The sequence below is a fragment of the Giraffa tippelskirchi genome, chromosome 1, assembly GCF_054371585.1.
Source record: "Giraffa tippelskirchi isolate mGirTip1 chromosome 1, T2T-mGirTip1v1.2.pri, whole genome shotgun sequence".
Classification (NCBI taxonomy): domain Eukaryota; kingdom Metazoa; phylum Chordata; class Mammalia; order Artiodactyla; family Giraffidae; genus Giraffa; species Giraffa tippelskirchi.
This window is the reverse complement of record NC_137275.1, coordinates 122,816,864-122,834,188: the sequence shown is the minus strand read 5'-3', so window position 1 is coordinate 122,834,188 and position 17,325 is coordinate 122,816,864. Positions and strand designations below refer to the sequence as shown.

Sequence of the window (17,325 nt, the reverse complement as noted above, 5' to 3'; positions counted from 1 at the left end):
GCATGGTGTGTGTAGGCCCCTGTGGTCACAGCAGATGTATGCACCATGTGTGCAGGCCTCTGTGGCCACAGCAGACGTACACACCACGTGTGTAGGCCCCTGTGGTCACAGCAGATGTACATACCATGTGTGCAGGCCCCTGTGGTCATGGCAGATGTGTGCACTGTGTGTATAGGCCCTTGCAGTCACAGCAGACATATGCACCACGTGTGTAGGTGTCCATGGTTCTGCCCAGAAGCTGCTCAAGGTCCTGCCCCACCCTCCGTTGTCTTCGTCCCAGGTCTGTAGCTGGGCTGGCACTGGGGGCTGGGGCCTTGTGACCACAGGGATCGAGGGGGTCGCGCCAGCTGTCTGAGACTGGGGTCTCCTCTGTGGGAGGGCACCCCGGGGCCTGTTCCCCCGAGACCCGGCTCCGTGCTGTGGTGTGAGGAGGACGGGACTGGGACGCTCCCACTGGGACAGGAGCTGCCGCGTTCCCCTCCCTGGGGCTGTCTGCGGGGATGAGCAGTTTTGTAATGCCGTCCAGTACCCTGCGTGCACACAGTCAGGGCCTCCGCATTACTCAGAGTTCTCCAAAGAAACAGAACCAAAGGGGGTGTGTGTGGAGAGAGATTTATTTCAGAAATTGACTGGGGGAGTTGAGGAGCAGGTCAGCAGAGACCTGGGGCAGTGCTGGCGTTGCAGCTGTCGTCTGAAGGCAGGATCCCTCTTCCTCAGAAGACCTGAGTCTTTGCCCCCAAGGCCTTCAGCTGATTAGACCAAGCCCTCCATGTTATGGAGGATAATCTCTTTTACTCAGAGTCTGCTGACTTAGATGTAAATTCAGTTTTAAAAAAATACTTCCACATTGACATGAAACTGCCATCTGACCAAGTGTCTGGGTACTGTGACCTATCCAAGTTGACATTAAATTCACCGAACAGCCTCCATGTCTGGGTTGAGGAATAGCATGGAGCCTGGAAGACCATGCTGAGCTGGGTGGAAATCCCAGGTGTCACAGGGAGACCAGCAGGGAAGGAGAAGGGTGCACAGGTGAGGACCTCGCCAACCCCTCTCGGGCCTTGAGGAGTGTCTTCATACCAAACCATGACCCTTCAGAAGGCATTACTGCAGGTCTGGTGAGCAGATTTACTTAGCACTGCTGATGCCAACACTTAAGTCCCTACTGAGTTCTCAGGTTAGTTTACCCTCCATCATAGGGATACCTCCAAAGCCCCACATAGCAGTCAAAGTCCAACCCTGTGAGCACCCAAAATATTAATATAAAATGTTTCTCTAACAATTCAAATGCCTATTTTTGGATTATCTTCCCCAGAACAATTGACAGTAGAAACAGTCAACCTTTCCACATAAAACCCCACCTTTTATTTGGAATAAGATGGATCAAATGAGACCCAAAATGGTGTCCACAGGATACTTCTGAATACCTGAGTGATTGATTTTAAGGACCACCAACAGAGGATACCAGGATCCCATCTGGGCTGCACTACACTTCTCTGAGTCCTTCCCCCAGAGTGGCTTAAACAGCATATTTCTCCAGCCGTGATCAAGCTGCAGGCCTCACTTCTCACGTGCAAATGCTCAGAGACAGTGCCCACTGGATACTCAGAAGGGAGGAGGGAAGAGTGTCATGGACTCTGCAGGGCCCCGCCCCCCTAACATGCTCATCAGGGTGGGCTCTGGCGTTATTCCACTTGGACCGAAATCCCAGTTATGCTCTTGAGCCTTTCTGTGTCTCTATTTCATCAGTAGCAAGGGATGGTAAAAGGGTTATTATGAGTATTAAATGAATTAATACTAAAAGCTTAGGAGAGTGCCTGGTGCACAGGATTTGGCTCAATAAATTTTAGTCGTATGTATTACCTTATTAAATAGGCCATTTAACATCTCGTTCTGCAGCATTTTCTGTTGGGGTGTCTCATCAGTTCCATCCACAGGAATAACATTTGAGTCCTTATTACTTCTTTTGTTACCTCTACATAACCAAAAGTCGCTGCCATAATGGTCACTCAGAACAAAGGGATTTCCCAAAGATAAATTGCAGTCTCTCCCTCTAGAAAGCAAGAACAAGCAAACAAACAAACACACCACCACCAAAAGCTGCTGGCAACCCTCCCAATTACATGCTCCAGGTTCAAGCAAAATAAAGACCAATCCTCACTGGATACCTCCTTAAGAAAGCTGGGTATTAGTCTGGTGATGAGGGGCTAGTGCAGAATTTTCAGTACAGTTGGTCTTGGTTCAGCTTGTGTTTGTGAAGATCACTCCAGCAGAGTGCAGAGTACAGAGGGGAGGGCTGTGGAATCAGAATTCCAAGCACAAGGCCATTGCAGGGGCCAGACAGGATATAAGGGGAAGAAAACCCAAGGCAACGGCTGATGGAATTGTGCAAAAAGACCTTCTTCAACAGCCATCACACCTGCAAAGTACAGTCAGCACATTCAGTAATTATCTGCTTTTAGTTTGCTCTTGTGACGTTTGACTTGCATCAGGGCAAGATGGGATGTTCACTGTGTGGGTGGAAACTCTTGGCTTCCAGAGGCCACACAGGAAAAGATGAGCAAACCCTGTCTGTTTATTTCTCTTATGTTTCATGCTCATGAATTGCCTTGACTTTCCACAGTGACAGTTGCCCTGGAGTACAAGTTTACCACTGAAAATTGAAAATTGTTCCTTTGTCTGAAAACACCTGGGACTGAGGTTCCGCCAGTGGAGTGGGGGCCAGGAGAGCAGAAACCTCTGCCAGAATGAACCGTCATTGCTGGGTCCGTGGGCACCCATCTGTATCTTCTGGGGGCCCCAGCAATCAGCCTAGAGCTGTGCTATAGTGCAGAATAGAATCTAACTACCAAATCCTTCTTTTATCATTCTTTGACTAAGACAAGTACAGGATCAGGGAATTCTCTTTTTCAGTAATGTGCTGCATTAGCATCTTTTCATTTGGGGGCTACTCAAGTGCTTTTTAATGAATAAGTTCATTAGCTCTAATCTCGTTCCTGTGGAACAAATTATGGAAGAGGAGCAGTGGCTTCTCGCCCAGAGTCACAGGCCAGTCAGCCTCCAGCCCGACCGTCTGTACATCAGCAAGCAGCCCAGTGGGCAGACGCTCAGTGTGTCCTTGAACTTCAACCCAGGGGTCATCTTCATAAACGGAAGCCAAGCCAGTCCTTCCTTTTAGGAGACAGAAAGCATCACAAAAAAGGAAAGGTAAAATTAGATAACCCAAGAAGTGAGAATTAAATATTTTTTAATGAAGGCCTGAAAAACATTACACTGTTATATGTTCAAGCACTTTTATTAAATAATGTTCGCACTGGTGTTTCATAAACATGAAACTCCACCTACAGTATTTCTCTAGTTTCAAGAAATTTTGTAGCTCAGTTATTTATAAGACAGTGTTTTCTACAGCAAGCCTATCCCTCTTCCCCTTGTTTTTGCCAAGACTTTATCTCCAAGATTTTCTTCTTATCTTTTATGCTAAAAGAACTGACTAATGTCCCAAGATATGAACTCTCAAATAAACACAAACGATACAACACTGCATGAGAAAAGACCTTTTTCAGAAACAAAATATTAGTCTTATCTGGGATACCCTCACATATTTGAGGGCCATAAATCTTGTTTTATTCATCCATTAGGTTTTCTTTATGAGTCTCTTTTTTTAAATAGACACACGGTAGTTGAAATAAATAAACCAGGTCTTCACAACCTCAGTTTCGAGGATTGTCCATCTGTTTAGAAAAAGTACAGTAAGGTTGATCTAGTTCTTTCTATTCTTAGATTTCTTTCTTTTATAGTTCCCAACTGTCACCATCCTCCAGCACAACCAAGAAGCAAATAAAGCAGACATAAGCACCTGTTCCAAGGGCATTACCTGGGAGGGGTTTGTTTTCAGAAGGGCAGAGTGGACCACAGACACAGCATCCCCAGGTCAATTAGAGAGGAGTTTGGAAACACACAGACATACATGCTCGCTCACTCACTTACTCACTTATGTGTTCTCCCCACAACATGAAACGATGGGAAGGAAGGTCAGATGTCTCCCCTCTCCTGGGGAAGAGGGAGTTATTTTTAAGAAAAACTGAAGCTTGTGGTTTTTTGTTTTTTTTTTCTGTCCTCTGAGATTTTCACTAAAACCGACCTTCCCATCCTACTTGTAAATAGGAGCTTCACCCCGCCCTGCACTACAGGCTCAAGCCAAGTCACAGAACAGGATTTAAGCTAGAAAACCCTTCAGAGCTCTAGACAGCAAAGAGCAGATTATTTGAAATCCTAAACCAAGGTGAACTCACAGCCCTCATTTTGGGGACTCGTGTTACATTACAGGCACCACGCTCAGAGCTCATGTGTGCTGTACACTCCCCACAGCCTCCTGTGATCAGTATGGTGGTGGTATTCAGTCACTCAGTCGTGTCCGACTCTTTGCAACCCCATGGACTACAGCAGGCCAGGCTTCCCTGTCCTTCAGCATCTCCAGGAGTTTGCCCAAACTCCTGAGATTGGTATGACCTGCATGATTCACGGGAGACAAGAGGCTGGAATTCAGGTAAGGCCCTGGAGGCTGGGGTCCTGCCTGGCACTTCGGAGAGACCTGTTGTAGCCAGTTGTTTTCAAACCATTCCCTGTAAGGTGAAGACAACCCCCTCCTCAAAAGACCCCCGGCTGTTTGTTTCTTATCTCTTTTCAGAAATAAAACGTTACAGAGAAAGCCTTCTGGATCTCTGCGTCGCTGGGGGGATGGAGGGGAAGGAGTGACCGGGGAGCCTCTGACCTGGGCCGTGGGGAGGTGATGAGGTAGAGAACACCACCCCCCTCATGCTGATGTCCACTCAGTGCCTCCCCCAGCAGGCCCCCTGGGCCCAGCAGCACAAGTGTCCCCCAGCCACTGCTGCCAGGACCAAGCCCAAGAGGAGGGCGGCTCAGATGCGCAAAGACAGGCTGATGGCTGAGACCGAGGTTTAAAGAGGATGTGTTTACCGCCAGCTGTCAGGTGTGAAGCACGCACACTCCATCCTCTCCCAGGGCAGGTGAAAGGCGTGGCACCATCACAGGTGGGGTGGGGGGTGGAAGGGGCGACTCCCTCTGAGTCTCCCTGCCTGTCCTGTCCGCGTTCCTCCGCCTCCCCCTCGCCTTCCTAGCAGGGATCGCCTAGTCCCGATTGTTGTCCACACTCACTGCACACTCACTGAGGGACACTCCCCACCCCACGTCTCCGTGCTTCCTGCAGTGTGCCCACCAAGGACGTTTACCAGAGATGTGGTCCCAGACTCGGAACTGCCGACTTCCTCAGTAGAAAATGAAGAGAGAAAGAGACAAACACGGCATCCACGCGGTAGTGATGCAAAGGTGTCCAGAGGTGGGTGGGAAGGCTTTGTGGAGGCAGGCACCCAGGCTGCCTGGGGGAGCAAAGGTGCGTCTTGCGCAGGCGTGGCTCGGAGGCCAGCGGCAGGCAGGGCCGTCGGAGGTCACAGCGTCCGCAGCCTCGCGTGTGTGTCCAGTTGTTAAGGTCCGACTGGGGCCCTCCACCCGCTCTGTGGAGAGCAGGGGGGCGGCAGGGCCAGACGCAGAATAGCACATGGTCCCTCGAGGAGGAGGCGGGGTGGAGTGACCCAGTTCTGTCCTCCCAGAGGAGAACCCCGGAAACTCCTCCGAGTGAGAGATGAGGGAGCACAGGACGTGTGAACAGACTTCTCCCTGCTCGCCCGTCCTTGTAGGAGGCGCTCGTGCCCAGGAGGCGCTTCTCCAGACGCTGATCCCTCTTCCTCACCCCGCTGTGCCCCCTCCCCTGAGAACACGTCTGCTCTCAATCTACTCCTCTTTCTACCTCTCTGGTCCTCCTAGTCCTGTGGCATCTCCCTGACCCAGATAAACTCTGAGCCCCAGGACTGGAACGCGCGTCCATGGTGGGACCCTGACTGTCACGGGGGACTCGTGGTTGGGACAGTGGGCTGAGCCCAGGGCGGCCCGGGTTCTCTGTGGCCCCGTTCCGCCCCTGCGTCTTCTCCCCTCGCAGCAGACTGCTGTCCTCTGCTGGGCTCCGTGCCTCACGGCCCCGCACTCGGATAGGTGGAGTGTGTTCATTAGAGTGAGATACCAGGGGTGGATCTGGAAACCCCAGGCCCCAAAGAACCCCTCACGCGGTCCAGTTTTCTGATGGAGGGAGCAGTTGCCCCCCAGATACTTTATTCTCAGACCTGGCTGGCGGCTGCCTGCCCCAGTTTGAGGCACTTTGTTTGGCTGGTAAATGCTCCTGCACCAGCCTGGCCAGGGTCCCTCTGGGGGCGTCAGTCCTCAGCAGAGAGAGGAGGAATCTCGCCTGGCAGGTAATTAACAAAGCTGACAGGAAATCGCAGTCAGCCTCTTTGAAGGTGAACTGCAGTTTGTAAAAGATCATCTCAACCTCATTTCCCAAAGCCCCACATGGCAGAGCTCTGAGCCGCCTCGCCTCGGTGCTGGACTTCTGTGAAATAAATCTTCCTTTACCGCTCTCCGTTCTTTACAGTTGAACTGGGACGTGGGAGGAAGGTATGGAAACTTTTCAGGGCTGGATCCGGAAATGCAGCAGTTCCCTGGTCACTGCTGAACGGAACCAGGGAGGCACTGATGGCTCAGAGCTCTGGGCTGCAGCAAGGCCACGCTGACCAGTGCCCTGGGCCAGTGTGGAGGCGCAGGGCGAGGACGGAAGGCTGTGTCTTGTGTTCAGGGCAGTCGGGTGGAGGCAAGTACCTCATTCTCCTGTGTCAAGAGGGCCTTCTACAGAGTGTGATGTCTGTGTGAGTGCAGGGACAGCAGGGCTCGGGCCGTCGGGAAAGGCACTGATTTCGGATCTCCAGTACCCTGGGTCCAGGCTCTGGGGGGAGGGCTGGGCTCTCTCACAGGTAACCAGCGCCCCCCTCTCCTGGGCACAATCCAGAGCCCCCTTCATCCATGGTAATGGTTTCATGCCCCACACAGTACCCTCGAGACTCCTGGATGAGGTGCATGGTCTCCGAGGGTAGCCATCGCTCTGCTCCGCTCTCCTCTGTCTGCAGAGCCAGGAGAGGGGCTTCACCTCTGCCCTTATCCTGCAGCTGTCTCCTGGCACATGGAGGGCGAAAACTTCACCCTTCTTCTGCCCACTCCAGGAATTTGATGCTGAGCACAGCGAATCCACATTGTGCACCTACCTGGGAGAAATTACCTGTTGTGGCCAACAGGGAGGTTGCATGTTACAAAGGGTGTGTGTTACAGGTGATGGCCTTGGGGGAGAGCCAACTGTCAGCAGGGTTTGGGGAGCGGCCTCCCAAGTTGTCACATGTGCCTGACTCTTTGAGCAGCATGTGGGGCTGTGGCTCCTCGTTTTAACACTCTGACACTGGGGACATCCATCATCACCTGTCCTGTGGTTCCCTGAAAGAAGACACAGGGGTCGGGGTGCCTCCCAGGCTGACCCTCCGAATCCCTAAGCCTTACAGAAAAGCAAGGAGCTCTGCAGGGACCAGACAGTTCCTCTCTATCCCCCCGAAACCCCCCGCCTCAAGGGAGGTCTGTCCCAGGTCCCCTATACCTCTGACAGCCGTGCCCAGATGCTCCTTATCTGTGGGGCATGTGGGGGTCTCCTTACCCCAGAATGTGACAGCAGACCTCCTGTGGTTGCACCATCTAGCCTATCTCTCTGAGTGCTGGAGCTGCCCCTTGCTTTTTTTTTTTTTATTGAAGTATAGTTGATTTACAGTGTTGTGTTTATTTCTGCTGTACAGCAAGGTGATTCAGTTATACACATATATACATTCTTTTTATAATATTCTTTTCCATTAGGGTTGATCACAGGATTTTTAAAGTATTTTATTTATTTGGCTGTGCTGGGGCTAAGTTGCAGCTTGTGGGGTCTTTTAGCTGCAGCATGCAGACTCTTAGTTACTGCACATGGAATCTAGTTTCCTGATCAGGGATTGAACCTGGGCCACTTGCATTGGGAGTGGGAATCTTACTACTAGACCACCAGGGAAGTCCCTATCTCGGGATATTGAGTATAGTTCCCTGTGCTCTAGAGTAGAACCTTGTTGTTTACACATCCTGTGTAATAATTTGTGTCTGTTAATGCCAAACTCTGAGTCTGTCCCACCCCCTGAACCCCTTGCTTTAGAGCCTTCCTTAGAACTCAGAACCCCAGGTAAAGTGGCATCTTAAATTACTATCAGCTGTTCCGTTAAATGTCAGTTAACACATCAGCAGGGAAAGACAGTCAGCAGAAAGTAAGGGACTAAACAACGTGGAAGGTGTTGAGAAAGAAGAAAGGTACTCGGGGGGAGGAAGGAGCCTGGAGGAAGGCAGAGAGCAACTCCGCCCACCCCGAGGAGTGGTGCCCAGGACAGACCCTGTGGGGGGTGATGGTGCTTGTCATAAAATCCTGGTGAAGGAGGAACAGGATAGTGTACATCTTAAGGACTTTGAACTGCAGGATTCTGTGTCTGTATTGATAGATTTAATGAGGTTTAATTCTGAGACTGGCCCTGCTGTGCCTCTTGGAATTGTCTCACCCATCCTGGGTCGCCAGCCTTTAACTCCTGGAGGAAAGATCTTGGGTAACCTAAGGACTTGTGGTTATATACTCAAATATGCCATTATGGTACACAATCCTTTGGGCTAAATTTTCTTTTATTTTTTAAACAAAATATATTTATTTATGTATTTATTTTTGGCTGTGCTGGGTCTTCATTGCTGCTCAGGCTTTTCTCCAGGGGTGGTGAGTAGGGATGACTCTCCAGCTGCAGCGTGTGGCGTCTCATTGCAGTGGCTTCTCTTGCTGTGGTACACAGGCTCCAGGGTGGATGGAATTCAGTAGTTACGGCACATGGTTTGGTAGTTGCGGCTTCTGGGCTCTAAAGCACAGGCTCAGGATTTGTGGCACATATGCCTAGTTGCTCCAAGGCATGTAGGATCTTCCTGCCTCAGGGATCAAACCCATGTCCCCTGCCTGGCAGGCGGATTCCTACCTACTGCACCACCAGGGAAGTCCTGTTGTTAATGATGAAAGTCACACCGCTGGTCACACTTCTCTAAAAGTGGCCTGTTCTTCCACGTCTGTTTCCCAGAAATCCCACACAGAGTGAGAGCTGGGCCAGTGAGAGACGTAGTGCAGGAGAGGATTCAGTCAGGTCTAAGGGATGAAGTCTAACAAAGGACCACTGTTAGGGGCGTGTGCAGCAAAGGGCACCAGGAAGGCGTGATGGGGAGGGGCCACAGCAGGAGCCACCTCGACCACCCCCTGTCCAGGGCTGAGAGGGCGGGGGAATGGGCAACTGGAGCACATCATGGAGGGTTGTGGCCCCTGCCACAGGCACAGCAGTGAGGGGCCCCGGGGTGTGTCCCCCCAGCTTCTCCTCCCCACTCGGACCTTTTGTTGGTATCTCCCATTGGATGAATCTGTTCTAAGGCTGCGACAGAGGAGCCCGCTGATGGTGCCGGGTGTCCACCTCCAGGGTCTGAAGCAGACCTAGGATGGGACAGACGGAGAGTACCAGCGCACAGCCACCCTCCAGGTGTGAGACCCAGGGTCTCCACACTGTCATTTTGCCTCATGGCACAGAACAGAAGGGAGGATTTCAGAAGCTGATCAGGTTAACGTCCAGCATTGGGACAGCCAGCACCAGGTACCTCTTGGCATACTGCACCTTTTACGAAGTTCCATTGAAAGCCGTCACCAAACCTGATCAGACCCCACCTGAGGGCCACCCGCAAAGTATAGTTCAGGGTTGTTAAGGTCATGAGGGAGAGCAGAGCTGCTCCAGATTAAAGGAGACTAGGACATGGGAACCACCTGCCATCCCTCCTGTGTGGACCCGGGTCAGGACTTCATCCCTTTTACTCTAAAGGACATCAGTCAGATAAGTGACAGAACTTGAGTAAGATCCATAGATTAGGTACACATCACAATTCATTTTCCAGGTGTTGATAATTGTTCCAATCATGTAAGAAAAAAATCCTTTTCTTGTTTGAAGGAAATAAGATGCTACAGTATCATATGGTAAAAGGCATGTCTCCAGCTTACTTGAAACAGTTCAGAAAAAAGTGTGGGGTGTGAGTGTGTGTATGTGCTTGTACAGAGGGAGGGAATGAGTAAGCAAGAAAATAGGGGAAAATGTAAAAATATTGGAAGGTTTTGTTAGACACTTAGGCGTTCTTATCTTGTTCTATTCTGTCAACTTCTGTAAATGCGAAGTTATATTTTAAGAGAGAGAGAAGCCAGGCAGTGAGCAAGGCCGGTGCAGAGGAGACCCGCTGGTTTGCATGTTGCGGACGGAGCCCGTAGGGTTCCACCAGGGCCCACTCTCTTCCTTGGCACCCAGCGCCTTCTCCTCTTATTAGAGAGCCCCTCAGGGGGTTTCTGTTCCATTCATTAGAATCTGTTCTGTTTTTATCTTTAATGATCTGATCTCAGGGTTTCAGCATCGGAAGCTGCCCTGATTCTTGCTGAAAGTGTAAGTTATCACTTAATTAGGAAGAAACCAACTATATCAGAAAGCCATGCCATGTCTCTGTAGAGGGCTTGGCAGGAACCACAGATTTTATGTGAGAACATGAGTGATGAGAGTAATACTTACTCCAGCCTTGAGATTGGGTTGTTTTTCTCCTCCACAGTAGACCTGCTGATACAACGTTGGCTTTCTGAGAAATGGCAGCAATTTGTCTATTTCCCCAGTGCCCTAACCCATCCCCAGCAGTTGTTTGAGAAGGCTGTAATTACATGCACGGGCCACACATACTTCTCGGATGTCTTAGAGAAAACCGGTAACTGCGATGGTTTCAGTGTGGGAGACACACAAATACACGCATCGCGACTGCAAAGAAGGTTAGAGTAGGATACAAGCTTTTAAAAAATTCTGTTCCTGACTAGGGTGATTGGTTTGTTTTGATGGTGATTACTTTTTGTTTTTGGGGTGTTTGGGCTGTTTGGGAAATGCGCATGTCTTTCAGCCTGCCATCTACTTCAGCTCAAATGTTACTGCAAGACTCAGGAAAAATGAGCAAATTTTATGGTGTCACTTCATAGGGTTTAAAAAAGGACACTCAGGTACTAGTTGTCAACATGATTCATTTTAAGATTTAGACCACCAGGCAAGTACTATTAGCTGAAGTGTCTTTTTTTTTTTTGCACCACCAGAATTTCAGGGTGTCATTAATTCAGCAAGTGTGTCTTAAGCGTGTCCTGTGTACCCAGTATGAGGAGAAACAAAGTCAAACAAGACTCCATTCTGACTCAACAATGCTCATAGTCCACAGTTTCCTTTGCCAGCAAACTTCACAGCTAGTGTAAATATAAGACTGGATGTTGGCAGGTGTAAGTTTCTATAAAACTACAACTTATTCCAAGAACTGTACTTTAAAAAAATGTTTCAGGACACTCACTGGGCAGGTGGTATGGATGGGGATACATTCAAAGCCCAAAGCACTAAAATCTCTGAGTCAATAGTGTTCATCCACATATACTTCATTCTTATGACAACTTATTTTTGCAAAGAAATATCACTTTGTTAAGCTGCAGCTGAGTGCCAAAAACACATTTTTGACTGTACATCTGGTTTGATATCACAAACTGAACAGCAGAACAAAAATGAATCCAATGAATGTTCCGCTTGCTAACATAACTACCTCATACCACCTTCGAGTTTACTGAAAATACTAATGCTGCAAGACTCTGATTGTAATTTCAAAAGAAGGGTGCCAGGCATGTTTGTGATCACAGCCCAGCCAGCATCATCAGAATAAGTCCATAGGTTCCCAGTTCAGTTCAGTTTAGTCACTCAGTCATGTCTGACTCTTGGCAACCCCATGGACTGCAGCACGCCAGGCCTCCCTGTCCTCCACTACCTCCCAGAGTTTGCCCAAGTTCAAGTCCATTGAATCGGTGATGCCATCCAACCATCTCATCCTCTGTCGCCCTCATACCATGTAATATCTCTTATCTGTGGAATCTAAAATATGATACAAATAAACTTATCTATAAAACAGAAACAGACAGAGAACAGACTTGTGGTTGCTAAGGGGGAGGGGGTGGAGGAGAGAAGTATTATGAGTCTGGGCTTAGCAAGAGCAAACTGTTATTTATAGGATGGATAACAAGATTCTACTGTAAGGCAGTATATTCAGTATCTAGGGATAAACCATAATGGAAGAGAATCTAAAGAAGAATGTATGTATTTATACATATATAACTGAATCATTTTGCTCTACAGCAGAAATTAATACATCATTGTAAATCAGCTGTACTTCAATTTAAAAAATGTAAAATAACAGCCTCATAACTTTTTAATGTCCGTTTGTACTTGAGTTTGAAGGCCCATAGCAGTAGAATGCAATTAAATATTATTATTACTATGCAATAGTTTGATGAAGTTAATAAGCATTATTAACTCATTGAAATAATGCTGTAGGAAATAGTTTACAAGGTGATTAAATGCTTGTGATAAGAGTGTTGTATGGCGAAGAGTATCCAAGATGACCCCAATGTTTCCTGCCTCCTGGAGTCATTCACCCCTTACGGGGTTGTCACCCACACTGTACAGAGCGAGCCTTATGGGTAATAGAATACAAGTGATGGTACGTCACTCCCAAGATTAGATCGTAAAAGACTGCAGCTGCCTTGGCCTCCCTGCCTCCTCTGTCTCTCTGTCTCTCACCCTCTCTCCTCCCCATCACCCCTTGCAGGAGGCCGAGTTCCCTGCAGCGCTGCGTGAGCAGTTCTGAGCCTCTGTGGGCAGTCTCCCTGGTGAGGGACTGACACCTCCAGCAGTGGCTCTGGGAAAGAGGTCAGGAGGCTGCAGCTTGGCTACAGCCCCTGAGAACCGTGGTCCAGACTCACTCATCCCCGAGTCTTGACCCAGACGCCGTGTGAGATGGGGAGTGCTTCTTTTAAACAATCGAGTTTCAGGGTCACTTGTTAACATAACAGCAAACAATGAATACTGCCAACTGAAAACCAAAAATGTATAATTCAGGAAATGAGCCAAAATGTTAATTGCAGTGATCACTGACTGATTCGTGGTTATGAGTAAGTTTCATTTTATATTAGACTTTTTCTATCTTTTCTTGATTTTCAGTATTTATTATATATCATTTTTTAAAATACAGGAAAGAAACCAAAAAGGCAGTGGTTTTTAATTGTATTTGGTTTTAATACAAAGCACAATTTTAAATGGATTTTCTTTCCTCTCACTACAGTAAGTGGGCCACAGGATTGCAGGGGTGATGACTAGAAAGATGGATGCAGGTCCAGACAGTGTAATGTGGCCAGGAGTTTGAATCAAGTACCAAACCGAGATTAACAACCCAGATGACTCTGGCCAGTAAAGGTACATGCTACCACAACAGTCAGTACTTTGCAAAAGCCTTCTAATTTTGGCAGAATTTCATATTGAGAGAAAAGCTGCAGAAACAATACAAAAATCTCTGTGTACCATCATTCTCAGATACCAGCATTCTCTAATCATGAACATTTTGCTGCATTTGCTTTATCAGTATCTATAGGTAGAAGATAGATAAAGGAAGGTAGACAGGTTCAGTTCAGTTCAGTCGCTCAGTCATGTCTGACTCTTTGCGACCCCATGAGTCGCAGCATGTCAGGCCTCCCTGTCCATCACCAACTCCCAGAGTTTACCCAAACCCACATCCATTGAGTCGGTGATGCCACCCAGCCATCTCATCCTCTGTCGTCCCCTTCTCCTCCTGCCCCCAATCCTTCCCAGCATTAGGGTCTTTTCCAGTGAGTCAACCCTTCGCGTGAGGTGGCCCAAGTATTGGAGTTTCAGCGTCAACATCAGTCCTTCCAATGAACACCCAGGACTGATCTCCTTTAGGATGGACTGATTGGATCTCCTTGCAGTCCAAGGGACTCTCAAGAGTCTTCTCCAACACCACAGTTCAAAAGCATCAATTCTTCAGCGTTCAGCTTTCTTCACCGTCCATCTCTCACATCCATACATGACCACTGGAAAAACCATAGCCTAGACTAGACGGACCTTTGTTGGCAAATATACATAATAGGTAGGTAGGTAGATGATAGATAGTGTGTGTATCTCCTCTTCATAGCACTTATCACTGTTGTAATATTACATTTATTTGTATAATTATTTGATTCTTTTTTTTTTTGGCTGCACTGGGTCTTCGTTATGGCTCATGGGCTCTTTGTTGCTGAAAGCGAGCTTTCTCTAGTTGCACTACATGGGCTTCTCACTATTGCAGAGCACGGGCTCTGGAGCACGTAGTCTTCAGAAGTTGTTGTGAGTGGGCTCAGTAGTTGCAGCACGGGCTTAGTTCCCCACGGCATGCGTGATCTTTGTTACCAAATCAGGGATCAAACTCACATCCCCTGCATTGGCAGACAGATTCTTAACCGCTGGACCACCAGGGAAGTCTCAATTGTTTGATTAATTTTTGTCTTTACAAATAGAATATAATACCATGATTTTTGTTTGCCATTTTATCCTGGTAGTTAACACTGGCTCTTAGAAATGTTCCACGTTTGTTTTATGAATGAATAAATGAGAGACATGAGAGATGAGATAAACCAGCCCTCAAATCTTAGTTCTAAAAAAGTTCTATGTATTTTTTTTGAGCCCATCAGCTGTGTTTTATTTGAAGGCAGTAAGATTCAAATGGAAAGGCAAAAGTAGAGTCCAAAAGCTGTTGGGGGGGGGGCATAAGAAATAGGTCATAGAGTTGGGTCCAGACGGAGCATCAAAGTAACAGATGAAGCAACAGTGCCCCTTGGAGCAGGTTACTTAAATTCTGCATTGAAGTCAGAATGGGCTGGGTTTTGCTGCACTGAGCCCCCAAACTCAGTGTCTCAGACAAGAAACACTTATTTCCAGTTCCCAATTCCTGATCAGTGCACAATTCTTGGCTCTGAACTGGGCCTGCCACACCATCCTCACCCCAGGACCTCAGCACCTATGATCAGGAGCACTGCTGGTAATCACATCAGAAGGAAGGGAAGCTCTGGGGGTCTCACCTCACTGATAAAATGCGCTGGCTGAACCATGGCATGTGTCATTGTCATTTCTGCTCACACTCATTGTCCACAAGGGGTCACGGGCCAACACCATCACCGTGTGTGTGTGTGCTCAGTCATGTTTGACTCTTTGTGAGCCCATGGACTGTGGCCTGACAGGCTTCTCTGTCCATGGGATGTCCCAGGCAAGAATACTGGAGTGGGTTGCCACTCCAGATCTCCAGGAGATCTTCCCGACCTAGGGATTGAATCTGTGTCACATGCATCTCCTGCATTGGCAGGCAGATTCTCTACCATTAGTGCCACCTAGGAAGCCCCAACACCATCTCCAGAACACCGGCAAATATGATTCTCCCTCAGGTCCAGAGCACAAGAGCTGGGGGAGGCGCGGTGAACAACACTAATGACTATGATGCAGCTCTGACACTCCCTGACCAGCAGTCTCCGCAACAAATTGGTTTTGTTGAGTAGACTGCTGACAAATGATGAGAATTTTACAGAAACTCAGCATAAAGTTTACATTTATAAACTTTATATAAAGTTTATTTATATAAACTTTATTTAATTATGAACTTTATAAACATTGCTTATATTTATCCAAAAGCAAGTTTTCTTCTCTTCCTTTGATTTCTTCAGAGAGATCCCTAATCATTCCAGAAAGATTTAATAACAAAAAAATAAAGCATAACTAATAGTTTGTTGAATTATTTTGCGTGTTTGTTTATATTCACCCATGCATGTGTTCAGCATTGGCAGCACACCTGCTGTGTACCAATAGAATAACTCATTCTCATCACAAAACATGAGTCATAACAGCCTGCCATTTCAACTCTGGTCCTTTAAGCAAAATCAAGTTGTGGTAAAGCAAGCACACCAATGTGGAAGTCCAGGTTTCTAGTCTTAACCACATGCTCCAGATAAACAGCTGAAGAAAATGGCCTAAATATTAATATTAGATTTCTGTGGGTAACTTCTGTTGCCAAAGTCTTGTTATGTTGGTCAAACTGAGTCATTTTAAACTAAATCTCTAACAAAAACAGATCCATTTAGAATATAATCTTGCTATCTGTTGAGTCATATCTTAAGAAACAACAAAAGCAGCGTTCAGTACTCTTTGGCAGTGACTAGGCGGTAAACAGAAGTAAGAATTGGATCATATTTTGTATCATTTAAATGATGTGAAACGTAGGTCAGGAGTTATCAAATACTCCAGAAAGTTTTGTGAATTTTAGTAAATCAGCTAAACAATTCAGCTTTCCTCTATGGCAGAATTCCATCAACTTCACACTGGGTGCGTGAATGTGTCCTCTTGCAAGGATGTGAGAGCGCGCGCGCGCGTGTATGTGTGTGTGTGTGTACATGTGTGCTCACACCTGTGTGTTTGTGGTTACTTTGCTTCTCACCAGGGCTTCGGGGTAGACAAGTATGTGAGAGTATATGTGTGCGTGTGTGTGTGTGTGGTTACTTCGCTTCTCACCAAGGCTTTGAGGTAGACAAGTATGTGAGAGTATGTGTGTGTGTGTGATTGCTTCTTGCCAAGGCTTCTAGGCAGACCAGAAGGATGGAGCCTGGAAAATTAAATAGAGGAAGGAGAATTGATCATGTGGAAATCCTGAAAAGACTAAAAACAACTCCTGCTGTTTAATATTTTTCTCAATTCATTCATCCCCTCTGACATGCCAGGCATTGTTGAGTCAAAGATACACAATGAACACACCAGGAAAGGTCTCTGCCCTCATGGAGTTTATGTGCTGATGAGAAGGGGAAAGCACTCAGCACAATATAAATAAATATGAGGATATCAGAGCCTGACCAAAACTGAAGAAAACACAACAGGATCAAGAATGTGATCAGGATTGACTGTAGTCAACAGGACACAAGATAGCAGATTGGGAAGACTCTGGTCTCACCTCCTCCAGTCTCTCCTCCAACAAAACCACGATTGCACACTGAACAACCCTCTATGAGCACAACTTGAAGACAACAGAATGGCTCTCCTGCAACCAGGTGTGTAAAGAAAACCCACACCGAGACGAGTAGGAGGGGCAGAGAGCCATGCCCTGACCCCGCACCTGCAGGAGGGGGCATCACATCTTGGATTCCTCTGTAAAGAGACAGGGGTTGGAGCCCCACGTTGGGCATCCCAGCCCTGGAGCCCTTCACAGGGAAGATTAACCTCCACAACAGGCTTTGAAAATGAAATGTGGATCAGTTAAAGGCCTACATTAAACATCATGAAGTCCAGCTATGTCATTTACAGGATAGGCCTTAATCAATTCAGACACACGTATTAACATTCAGGAATAGATTAAAATTTAGGTCATACCTGAATGATC

General features: G+C 47.5%; 1 protein-coding gene and 1 long non-coding RNA gene across 2 annotated transcripts in view; one reads left to right on the top strand and one right to left on the bottom strand.

Moving 5' to 3' along the window:
* MFAP3L (microfibril associated protein 3 like) overlaps nt 1-17,325 on the top strand; it is a 187,746-nt gene that overhangs the window by 101,187 nt on the left and 69,234 nt on the right. The gene's annotated exons all lie outside the window — the stretch shown is intronic.
* Nucleotides 597-5,497, bottom strand: LOC145521438 (uncharacterized). The gene is made up of 2 exons (XR_014065387.1): nt 5,250-5,497; nt 597-3,171 (listed from the first exon to the last, which is right to left on the bottom strand). It is a non-coding gene; the product is annotated as an uncharacterized LOC145521438 (long non-coding RNA).